Here is a 12,063-nt window from a genome sequence, read left to right on the forward strand (position 1 = left end):
CCAGACCTCTGAGGCCTGGCAGAGGACACAGAGAGGTCACAAGGAACATGATCACCAAAAACCCAGAGAGCCAACTAGCTGCTGGCTCCCCTCACCCAACCTGGCCACCAAGGACTGGTAGGTGCCCTCATCCTTCATTCAAACCATGCAGACCACAGGCTGGGGCCACACTGACAACCAGATGTGCGCGCAATGACATAAGCTTGCTGGGCCCCAGAGATTGAGAGCCAACACTCTTTCTGCTTTAAGAACGCAGGCCCCAGAATAAACAATGTGGAAAGAGACACGCGTGTTTATTCTGATTTCAGTGCGCCTCTTCCCATCCAGCTCCCCCGGAGAGGCTGGCACGGGATAGTGTTAACCCCACCTGTTGGCCGGCGGGACCCCATCTTTCCTCTGGACTCAGCGCGAGGTGCTCCGGGGGCAGAGGCAGGGGCGAGGACACCGCGGCGACCCACCCCGGGCCGCCGGCCGGGCCACTGACGTTTGGCCAACTTGACTTCCTGTTATTAAGGAGAGACGGGACTAGGGACTGGGGCTGAAAGGACGGGGAAGGGGCGCAGCCCGAACCCTGGGGAGCGAAGTTTGGGGAAGGTCTTCTGCTCGGGCCTGGCGACACAGCTGGCGCGCCGCGCCCACCCCGCTCCGACCACTGGCATTTTCTAGGGTTAGAACTGCGGGGTTTGGGTGTCGGGGGCGGGGTGAGGCGCTGGGGCACTGCGGGCGGCTTCCATTATGACTGGTTGTTTCCGAGGCTCGGGCGGCAGCGCCACCTGCTCGCGCGTCCCGCGGGGAGCCGGGCCGGGATGGCGCGGCGCACCTGATCCTCCCTCCCCGCGCGGGTCCCGATCCCGCGGGGGCTGCGCGCTCCCCGACCCCTCCCCGAGCGCGCGCCGCCTTTGCCTTACCGTGAGTCTCGCGGGCTGCCCGCCCCCGATCGGCGCCTGCCGGCCCTCGGCCTGCGGGGGCGGCGGTGGGGACCTGTCGGCCGCCTGCGGAGCTGCGTGCGAACCAGGCGGCCCCGCGCAGGCTTAGGTGGCCAGGCGCCCGCGGCTCTACCGGCTGCGCTGGCCCCGACTGGGAAACGCCCCCATCGACCGAGCGACCAATAACAGGCCAGCCGGGGGCGAGGCCCCGCCCCCGATTCGAGGCAAAAGGCCAATAGCAGTAGGGCGCGGAGCCCACTCCTGCATCCGCCCCGCCCCATGGGGCCGGCTGTCAACGCCACTGCAGCGGGCGCACGTGGGCCGAAGCTCGGCCCCAAGCGCAGGGAGCGGCCAGGCGCTCCCACCCTGACCAGTCCCGGTCCGAGACCAGCCGAAGGCTACTGGGAGCTGGGCGTGGTGGCGCAGCGAGGTGGAAACCCCAATGTTGGTATTCTGGCGTCCTGGGAGAGGCGAGGGCTGGGCCTCTCTGCTAGCTCCTTGGCCCAGGCAGCTGGAGAACAAGGCTGAGCGTCCTCTTTTGGACATGAGGGAGCAGCAGAGCACTTTCAGCTCTGACTGCGCCCATCCTGTGGATCTTCTTCCTTGCTTTGCTTCGTGATGGCCCCGAGAAGTGGTAAACTGCCCTGCCAGCTACTAATCCTCGCTTGGATTAGCCTTGCTTTAAATGCAGTTTGTGAGAAGAGCAATGGCGATGCAGACCACCCGCTGCTGGGTGAGGTCTCCTGCTCACCCTTGTTCTTAGATGTCCCCTTAATGCCGCCACCTTCCCCCTTAGCTTCAGAGAAGACAGACCATTCACGGAAAACAGTGTGAATGACGTGGGGCCCCAGGAAGAGTGCTGAGGTCCTTTATAGACTGTGAGTCCTGTGGAACAGCTTGTACAGATGATCTGGTAACCTTGATCATGAAACAAGGATCCCCAGGGGCAGGCGCCACGGCTGACTCACCTCTTGGGCCCAGGGCCCATCATCACTGGGCTTGGCCAGATAGGTATCAATAAATGTTCTTCGAACTGAGCTTACGGGAGGGAAGAAAACAGGCAGGCTTGAGCCAAAGATACAGTGGCCCTAGGCTGCTGGAATTTCCCAGCACTGCAGCAACAGCTGTCTGTGAGACCACCTTCTTTTGACTGGCTGGTTTAGGGCAGCTTGCCCCTTTCAATTCTGGGACTTGTTTTTTCTCTACTCCTTCCTGGGTGAGCCTATGCCCAGCCTTCTGGATTTTCTTGAGGAAGTGACCTAACTGGGAGTTCCTGTAGCATCTTCAGAATTCAGCCACCTTCCTGAAGATGAGCTTTCCCCACAAAGCTGTTCTTGTTCAGTTTGCAGGTACTCAGCCAGAATCATCTTTTGGAGGGACAGTGCTACTTCTGATGGAACCCTGCCTGTGATGCCATCTACACATCATCCAAGCCTACATTCTCTGGCAAGTGCCTTTAGTAGCATCCTCTTTTACAGATGTGAAAACCAGGTCAGTGAGGTAAAACTTGTAAAAGTCACATGATTGGTGTCAGAGCTGGATCTGAGCCTAGATCTATCTAATTCTATAATTGGCATGTCTGGCTACTTTGTCTGGAGCCTCTATAGCCATGTCCATGCCTCTAGGGCAGGGGACAAGTCAGATCTGTTCCTGGAAGAATTTCTCTGGGCCTGGCCAGCTGCCAGTCCAACCAAGCATCCTGTTGAGCTCAGGTCTGGAAACTGTGAAGAAGAGGAGACCCCACTGGCCTGGTACTGACTTATTTCATGGTGATACAGGAACAGCAAGACAGTAAAGAACAGCAGGAAACTCCATTAGATCAGTCTCAATTTGACTTCACTGGACAAGACCTGTTGATAGTCAGCTGAACAGGAGGATCATATATTTGAGGCTATTCAGGTCAATTTAGTGAGATGTGGTCCCAGAATAAGAAAGGGACTGAGGATGTAGCTATGTGCACAAACCTTGTATTTAGTCCCTGGGCCCTTCACCAAAACAAAAACAACACAAAACAAAAACCATGCTGCTCCTGGCTTGGGCCTGCAACACCCATATTAGGGATGGAGATGGAGGCAAACTCCATTCATTTAACAAATTCTGCTAAGAATTATATGTGGCTCCTGTATTCATTAACTTACAAAGCAGCAGATGAATAATCAGAATACACAGTGTTATGGGAGCTGTATTATTTATTACTGTTTTTTTAATAATTCCTATTGCCTTATCTACAGAGTAACATTCTCCCTTCAGATTAGAACAAATTTGACACTGTTTCAGGAACACCATCGGCCAACCAAGTTTCATAGAGATAGCTATTGCTCTGCACAGAAGTTCTAGCAGCTCAGAAAATGAGAACCTGCCAATGTCTTCCCCAAACCTCTCCTCCTCTTCCCTTCTCTACTCCCTATCTTTGTCTCTCGGGGGGCACAGGTGAGAAACACCCTTGATAGGTGGGTCTGGGGCTGAGATTTTTCCTTGGATATAGGGCAAACGTGGACCTGATGGGAGTTAACTGGCTAGAAGGAGCTACTCTTTGGGACTCCTTGGGTCAGAGCCACTTGTCCCCTCACACAAACCATCCGGTCTTCGTGGGAGATGGGGAAGAGTGGTCTAGGATGTCGTGACTCAAAGCAGCCACCATGGATTCCCTGCTGGACTGGGACTGTGTCTGGGAGTTTATACAACTCAGGTCTTTAAAGAAAAGATTACACAAGGTTACGAGTGTGTTGGTGGAAATGTTATCCGGCCCCTTGTGTAATAGAATGAATAGAGTAAATGAATGAGTGAATGAATGAAGTCCCAGAAATGGGAGTACTCATGAGGGTCCCAGAGGAAGTAAGTAGCTTCCGAGCCTCTCCTGCCTTTTCTTGCTCTCTCCACCTCCTGATGCAGCAGCTTTATATTCTATATTTAATAACAACCTCTTCCCTAGCGTGCTTTTCTAGGCCGCTGCTTGTGGAGGCTGTCTGGGAGATGCAGATGGCTACTTAGCATCAGAGGGAGGGAGAGAAGGAAGGCCCAGATTCATCCCTAAAAATATCCTCATCTCACAGTAAAGCAAGGGGCCTCTGCAGCAGCACGCATGCCTGATGCCACTGAAGTGGCTCCAGCTGGCAGTCCCTGTCACCATCAGCCTCCTCTTGACAGTGTTCCCAGAGGGTTGCGGGGGCCTCAGGTCTAGCTTCCTTTCATTTTCAGTATAGTAATGTGCTTGAAGAAAGGTCAGCATGGAACTGAGTGGATTTCCCTGGGGCGACTGACTGTGGAGAGCCCAGAAGCCTCTTGAATTGTTTGAATGGCAGGGAAGAGAGTTGAGGATGCTCTGCGACCTTCTCCTAGCTCCTTTGCATTTCAGAAAGCAGTAAAATAGGGCCTATTGCGGTGCTGCCACCAAAGGCATTTGATCTTTCACAGGAGGAGGAAAGCTGGTGTCTACATGGAGTCCGGTGACCTGGTTACATGATGAGAAGAGGCTGCTCTGGGAGCTGTCTTTGGACAAGGACTTCATAAGCCAGGAAGTGGAAACACTGGGGCTTCCTCCTGGCAGATCAGGAATGTGTGAGAAGCAGGATCTCTGGGGCCTCATTCTGCCCTGTTATCATCCCGATAGGCCCTGGTAGGCACCCATTGTTCATGGATATGGCAAGGAAAAGTTTTCAAGATCACCAGGAACTGACTCATCAGGCCTGCCACACTCTCATTGGGTTTTCTAGAGACAGTTGGGGAAGAAATGGTAGCTGTCTGGGACCTGCCAAAGTCAGTAATATCCCGGATAGGACAAAGACAGGAGTCCCCTTCTCTGGAGAAGACTTACATCCTTCTGTCCAGCCATGCAGCCATCCATCATATATGTTAATTCCACAGACAGGTACAGTGCAATATTCTAGGAGATGTCATTGTCAAGAACCTAATAGCAAGACTCTAAGCCAGGATACCTGGGTTCGAATCCTGTGTGACTTTGGGCAAGCAACCAACTTTTCTCTGTGCAGCAAGTTCCTCACCTGTAATAGGGGAATAGTTACTCGATAGACGAATAGAACAGTGCCAGGGCACAGTAGGTGCTATAAAAGGAGGTTCCGAGTAAAAAAGAGTCTCTAAGAGGTCGATTCTGTAAGCAGCTCTAAGTCAGAGGCCAGCTAGTACCCAGCCTTAGCCCTGTGTGTATGTTACTTGCTTCAGCCACATTTTGGGACAGGTACCATTGTCATCCACACCTGAGAGGTAAGAGGAGAGCCTCTCAGAGAAGTGGAGTTCGGGGGTTCTGTGTCTTCCAGGAGCCAGCACAGAGCAGGGGGCATCCAAGGGCCTGAACTGTGCGCCTGCATTCTGTTGCTTCCCAGCTCTGCCTCCTGCATCTATCCAGGCTGTGTGGGGAGAGAACAGCTCATTGTCCGGGGACCGACAGAGCGCATGGCAAGACCTCAGGCCAGCTGTGAAAGATGGATGGCAGGCCATGGGAGCAGCATGGTGAGCACTGGAAACAGGGGACAAAGGGAACCCAGAATCCGAGAGAAGGCAGGGAGCCAGGAGCTGTAAAAGCTGCCTTCCTTCTGCTAAGCGGCTGCTCGCTGAATGCCCGCCGTGTCCCTAGCACTCTTCTGGGTGGAGAGGATGCAGGCAGCAGAGAATAAAACAAGAAAAGTCTAAAGTGAAGGGAGAGACCTTCCAGGGGACAGTGGTAGCTAGCGTTTGTGTGGAGATGGGGTCACTGGCGAGGTCCTCCATTCGCCTTTATTCTGGTTGCATTCCCTGGATCCTCTCCTGGCTATAGGACTGGACACAACTCCTAGGCTGGACCACCTGTAGGACCTCAGTGCTTATCAGCTCTCTCTTTCCATGTTCCATGTACAGTGATAGAGACCTATTTACAATGGGAGAGAAAGAGACTCCTGTCACCAAAGCGCCCCAGGGTGAAAGCTCAGTCACTTTTTTTGCAGTCCTCTTGCCTCTGCCCACCTTCATATCTGTAGGCTGGTTCTCTTCACTGCCAACAGCTCTCCTCCACAAACTTCCTTATCTAAAAGAGCAGATTCTGCCCCAGCATTCCAAGCAGGAGTCCTGTGAGCCACTCTGATTGGGTGGGGTCACAGGCCCTCTTGAACCCCAGCCATGCCAAAGGAATGGAATGTGCTGATTGTCTGGGGTGGGGGTGCAGGGCCTCTCGAGCAGGGTGAGCTCAGCTTCTGCTGACTGATGTACAGGGCTGTGTGGGAGGGAGGCAAACACCTGAATGAAAGCCAAAGATAGTTAGGAAGAGAAAAAGAAGAGTATATGCCAGACAGGCATAGCAGATGCATTGGCTTCCACAAATGCCAGTGGCTTTCTACTGTGAAACCTTGTGTCTCTGCCTGAAGGTTTCCTCAGGCCTCTAAGCAGGTTCAGCCAATGCCCAGAGCTGGGTGCAAGCACTGGAGATTTAACAGGCCAGTAGCAAGCTCTAGCCACAGGTAGGCGAGGGTTCCTGGACAGACATCCCAGTATCTTGGAGATGAGTTTGGAATCTCCATCTCTTCTCTGCCAGGTACCCCACAGGACTGGGCCTCCAGTGCCCATAGCAGTACCCTGCTCCCCAAAGGACCCTAAAGTGGCTTCCTTCCTGTCATTTCCCTGTCTCACTCCCCTAGCCCCTAACTAGGGTTTGCTGGTCTTACTTCCCAATAAACTATTTGCCTTGTCATTCTTAGCTCAGGGTCTGCTTTGAGGCCAACCTACCCTAAGACAGGAGGGGCAGCTCACCTGCACTGTTGGGGAAGAGCTGGTGGGCATTCAACACTGTAACCTCAGTGCCTATCGCACTTGGCAGGTGACAGTGAATGTTCACTGAAAGATGAAAAGAGAAACCATTTAAAGACAGACAAGTAACTAAGCAAGTGGTTTACACCACGCAACCACTCTTTCTCTAGTGGGCCTGCATCTTAGAAGACTCTTGAAGCTTTCTGCCTTTCAAAAAGTGTGGTGCTCCTCATCCTGTTATACACTCCCCATTCCCACCCCACCTCAGTAAGCTTTGCTCTAAGTTGGATGCATTTTGGAGTGGATAAGTACTTTTTAATTAAAGTTACATACTAACTGTTTTGCTCTTATAATCTCTCTTGGTTTAGCTATCTAAAGACTACCTAGAGCAGCCCAAGCCCAAGGGGCTCAGGAGGGTTGCCCTCCTCCTTGTCAGTCCACTGGGACATTAAAAACTTGCCCTGATGGAGCAGAGTTCAATGTGATCATTTCATGTGGTAGCAACTTACTCCTCTAGCACTTTTTGTCAGGATTCCTTTGCTGGGTGGTTGTGGGTTAGGACTGGCCGCAGGGACATTTGCATGGAGCCCGCAGCCACCATTCACTGAAGGGCAGCATAGCAGGAGTCTTGCAGCCTCTGTGTGTTAGTGTGGGGTGCAGCCAGGCTCCCGGTTCCCCCAACTGCTAAAGACCCTGCTTGGTGAAAGATGTAGCTGCTTCTAAGGGCAACTGCATTGCCAAGATTAGAGGTGCTGAGAACTGGCATGAATTCCACCACCGTAAGGGCTCCAGTTTGAGTTCCAGTTTGCTTTTGATTCACTCCACTGCACATCTTGATTCTACTTGGCCCCCAATCCTGTGGACCTGGTGCAACTTATGAGCCTCTAGTGGCCACCAAGGCAGCAGCCTTCTGCAGAACTCTTAGCCAGCTCCTATAATTATGTGAACCCTAAATTCTATAATACCCTATATTCCACATCCTGTTAATGTCATGCTTCCTGAATACCTTAACTGATGTAATAACTAAATAAAATGCTCCTTCTTGTGACCCTACAACAGGTCCATGTCCTACTTTATTCATCTTGACAACGGCACCACCGGAGGCCAATGTGACCCTGTGTGACACTGGGGAAGACAACCCTGAAGAGTTAAATCCTGGTAATCGGTGGATCCAGGATGCAAAGTTATACACCCCTCTCCTGAGCCCAAAGTGGTGTCACTTTCTCTAAAACTAATCACAAGTACGTGTCTCATTACCTACAAAAGTATCGCAAATGCAATAATAGATAGAAATGGGAAAGACTCTTAGACACATACATTTAAGTTCCAAAGAAATGGCAAAAACAAAAAAAGTGTAACCTATCCTCCCAAAGAAGGAAAAGCAACAAGGGGGAAAGAACTACGGACCTGCCAGTCCTCAGGCCAGTGGCTCATTGAGGGAACTGGTTTGGGCAATGTCCATAGTGAAGGTAGCCGATCCTCAGTGTACAAGCAATTGTGAAAAGAAACTTTACTGGAAGCAGAACGGAATGCAATGGTTGTTTCTCTGCAGCTTACCATGCAGCACCCTCTCGCAGGCCAACAATCCTTGACAGTCCAACTGGGAGAAAAATCAAAGAGGCGATTGAATGAGAGCTGCCCTGGGTGAGTGCCCAAGAGTCACAGGATCCCAGAACAAAGCAGAAGCATGGGCCCCAGTGGCCTTCGAAGAATGGTGAGAGGCCTTGCCCTCGAGGTTTTCTGTGCCCCTGAGGACCAAGAGAAGCAGCTCAGAAAAAGGCTGTGCTGCCCTGTGGGCAACTTGGAGCAGAGCAAATCTATATTGCACGGTTCACTGTGGGCAGAGAAGGAAGAACAGGACTGAGGGCAGATTGGGGAAGGGAAGCATGAGCATGAACCCCTGGGCTCAGCCGTCTCCCCATCCTCCTGGGCTCAGCCTTCGTGCTTGGTGCTCCCTCCTGTCTCCACCCAGGGCTGACCACTGGCACTCCCTTTCAGCCTGGGTGACGGTCACCATGGCGAGAAGGCTTCCTTATTGCAGCTGCTCCTGCCCCTTCCACATTCCGCAAACAGACTCACCCATGTCGCTGTGTATTTTCACATCCTGTCTGCTTGTTTCTTACGTGCCTATGACATCTTCAGAGAAGCACCCTATCTCTAAAATATTTTTCTTCCTTATATTAAAATCAGCTGTTACATTTTTATTCAAAGCTGTGCCTCGTCAAAAAGAACAAAAAGAAAAATATAAAGAATACAATCTGGGTATGATGGTATACACTTGCAATCCCAAGAAAGATCACAGGTTTGAGGCCAACCTGGGCAGGGTACTGAAACCCTGTCTTAAAATAAAAAATGAAAAAGGTAGAGGAGATAGCTCAGTCACAGAGTATACCTGGGTTTGCTCCCCAGTACTGAGAAAGTAGATGATGGACAGATGGTCTCATCATCCAGGTCTTTGTACCATTAGCACAGCAGGCTTCCTTCTAGCACAGGCTCCTGCCATGATCTGCTGCCACACTATAGACGCAGAAGCAATGAGGCTGACCTACCATGAGCTAAAACCTTCAAAACTGTGAGTCAAGGCAAAACTTTTATCTTTTTAAGTTGATGATCTCAAGTATTTTGTTATAAAAACACAATGCTGACTAACAGTTTGGCAGATAGGAAGCAATTCACATTACCAGTGTATGCGTCTATGAAATAATGCAGGAATAGAGGCAGGATGTGTGAGTGGTTAAGAGCCTGGGCTTTGTGGTTAAATCCCCCTAAGTTGGAATCTCAAATATGACTTTAGATTAATGATTCTCTCTGAACTTTGGCTTTCTCTTATGTAAAATGAAGGTGACAAACCTGCCAAAAGTTATCATAAAGTGATTACTAAATTAAGTAAGCCACACAAAACTCACCAAAGATGGCGCTTAATAAGATCACTACTTGTGTGTGTGCAGAAATACATATTTAAAATTTTTATTATTTCAGCCATTTCAAAGTGTAAAATTCAGTGGTGTTCAGTAAATTCATGAGGCAGTTCAACCATCACCATTATCTAGTTCCAGAAGTTTTTATCACCCCAAAGGAAAGTCCACCTCTGAGACAGGGTCACTCCCATTCCCCTCTGACAGCTGCTAATCTGCTTTCACTTTAATGGAAAATCATTATCATTTATCTTCAGCCTTTTTCTCTCTTAGTTTTTCCTGGTAGCTTGAATCATGGTCAGATTTCTCTCATCAGACAGAATCAAATGTGTAAAAGAAAATCAAAGCAAAGTTAATTCAAAAGCTACAAGACAAACACATAGAAATTACTGGACCCCTCTCCCTGATCGCTGCCCTGCCTCATATTTCAATGATGATCTCTCCCCCTTTCTCTGTGCTCTCTATGTCCACTCATCCAAAGCCCTATAGCTTGGGTACCACCAACTAGTCAAACCCATGTTCCACTCTCAGCCTGAGTCCTCCCACCTTTTCTTTCACAGAGGACACTGCTGACCAAGCGTCTCCCTTTGTTTCCCAGTGCCACTTGTCTGCCCCAGCTTCCCGCTGTAGGATCCCTGCTTGCTTCTCCTTCTTCATTTGTCCCGGTGATCACATCCGTCCTTCCTGCGGCACTGTCAGATGGATGCCAGTGACTTCCAGCTCTCGGTCTGAATTCCAGATTCACTTGTACTGGACCTTCCTTCCTATTGTTTTCAAGACATCAGCTCTGGTGTGGATGTGTGCCCTAAGTTGCTGTGTTGAAAGTTGAATATCCAGGGCAACGGTATGCAGAGGTGGAACATTTGGAGGGGACTAGGTCATAAGGACTCTGCCCTCATGAATGGACGAGTGCCAGCACCATAAAAGAGGATTTGTTATCTCTAGAGCAGGTTGTTGCACAAGTACACTTGGCCGCCTCTTGCTCTCTCCCACTCTCCCTTGCATCAGTATTGGATTTTGCAGCTTCTGGAACTATGAAAAATAAATTCTTGTCTTTATAAGTTACCCAGTATTTGATACTCAGTTACAGTTCCTGTTGTAACCTGATTTAGGTTCCCAGTGTTTCTTCTTTGAATCTACAATCGCTTTTCTTTTTATTCACCTATATCCTATCACTGTTAGAGTTACAAGTTATGTTTTCAAATATAAAAGTGATTGTGTCATTTTCCTATTTAAAAACCTCTACCTACAAGAAAACACCTTCATTTCCCAGAACATGCAGTATCTGTCACAAATGTACCCCGCTCTGTGTGGTGTGGATTTATAGGTGAAGCTGCCTCCGTTCTGGCCCAAGAGGTGGGACACATGACCTGCGGCTGAGACAACCAGGCTCTGAGCCCAGGAAATGGTTCAGGCCCATGGCAGAGCCAGTGAAAGCATCCCTGGGCTATGGTTTGAGCTTGGAGGACATCATACTTCTTTGCACTAGATATGAAGAAGTGAGAGCTGTTTCTTGCAAATAAAGGGAGCCTATGACCAGACCCACCTTAGGGAAAAGAGAAAATCCTCACTGTGGTGAGGCCTTTTGAGATCTGCATCTAACCCTACCAAGAGTGATACACTCTTTGTCTATTTTTTAAAAATGTAATCTAATACATGGCTGCCTCAGGTCTGTTTTGTTCTGTTGCATTTTTTGAGTTTGACTTTGTTTTACTTGCAAATCAAACTCTCTGCACATCACCCTTTAAGCCAGTGCTTCCTAAATTTTACTAAATATTAGAATGATCTGGGGAATTAAAAAAAATCTCCAGAACAAATAGAATTATTGCAGCTCCAGATAGAGGTGCAGACATCAGTAGTTTTTAAAAATTGCAGATGATTGCAATGCATAGCAAAATTTGGAATCTATTGCTACAAGCAAAGTAAACTGTTTCCTGTGGGCGTTCCCAGCTTCCTGCCACCAGTTTACCAGAGCTCTTTCCACACCGCGGTACTGTTCCACCTCCCCTTTTGGACTCTGAGCATCTCGATGGCAGAATCATCTCTCTCTCTTCTCTACTTTGAACATGAAGGAACAGGAACGCAGAAAGTATAAAAATGTTGAACGAACCGGTTAGGGCTACAACTTTTTGTGTAGTTTTTCCTTCAATGAAGATGGTACAAGGTATAAGAGATAAAGAAACTAATAGGATTTCGTAAGTTAGGTTAATAATGCAGAGTACCTAGTCCACAGTTAGTGCACACCAAGTATCAGCTTCTGTCTTCACCCTTTTGCTTGTACCTGGAGGAAGCAAACGCGCAGGCTCTCTGGGCTGGTGAACAGGAAGTGAGACCTAGTCTCTAGGAGGTGAACGGGAAGTGAGACTCCCGGGGACAGATGGCTTTTTGCAGAATTTCGCACAGCAGAGTGCGGAGAAGCAAACAGAGTATACTTTCCGGTGTTTCCTTTGCTAGGCTGCTGGCTTCTCCATGCTCAGAGAGTGGAAGAA

The 12,063-nt window shown here is 49.7% G+C and overlaps 1 protein-coding gene and 1 long non-coding RNA gene across 16 annotated transcripts in view; one reads left to right on the plus strand and one right to left on the minus strand.

Moving 5' to 3' along the window:
* Positions 1–1,074, minus strand: part of Mical2 (microtubule associated monooxygenase, calponin and LIM domain containing 2) — a 204,407-nt gene extending 203,333 nt beyond the window's left edge. For 3 of the 7 annotated variants that reach the window (XR_010048412.1, XR_010048411.1, XM_013148081.3), the window contains exon 1: positions 909–1,070. The gene's annotated coding sequence lies outside the window, so the exon portion shown is untranslated. Of the gene's footprint in view, positions 1–908 lie in introns of all 7 variants that reach the window. The other 4 variants (XM_063251901.1, XM_013148079.3, XM_013148078.3 and 1 more) reach the window with 2 other exon arrangements.
* LOC106026726 (uncharacterized) lies at positions 498–10,639 on the plus strand. 9 transcript variants are annotated; one of them, XR_010048419.1, is made up of 5 exons: positions 1,198–1,937; positions 2,269–2,417; positions 4,341–5,393; positions 7,719–8,303; positions 10,173–10,639. It is a non-coding gene; the product is annotated as an uncharacterized LOC106026726 (long non-coding RNA). The 9 variants fall into 9 exon arrangements; XR_010048414.1 differs by having other exon boundaries at positions 4,341–4,542; positions 5,201–5,393; positions 7,719–10,639; XR_010048416.1 differs by having other exon boundaries at positions 4,341–4,542; positions 5,267–5,393; positions 7,719–10,639.
* The last annotated feature ends 1,424 nt before the right edge of the window (positions 10,640–12,063 follow it).

This window comes from Cavia porcellus, unplaced genomic scaffold (genome assembly GCF_034190915.1).
Source record: "Cavia porcellus strain 051 isolate PalLab524CR breed Dunkin Hartley unplaced genomic scaffold, mCavPor4.1 scaffold_6, whole genome shotgun sequence".
NCBI classification, from domain to species: Eukaryota; Metazoa; Chordata; class Mammalia; order Rodentia; family Caviidae; genus Cavia; species Cavia porcellus.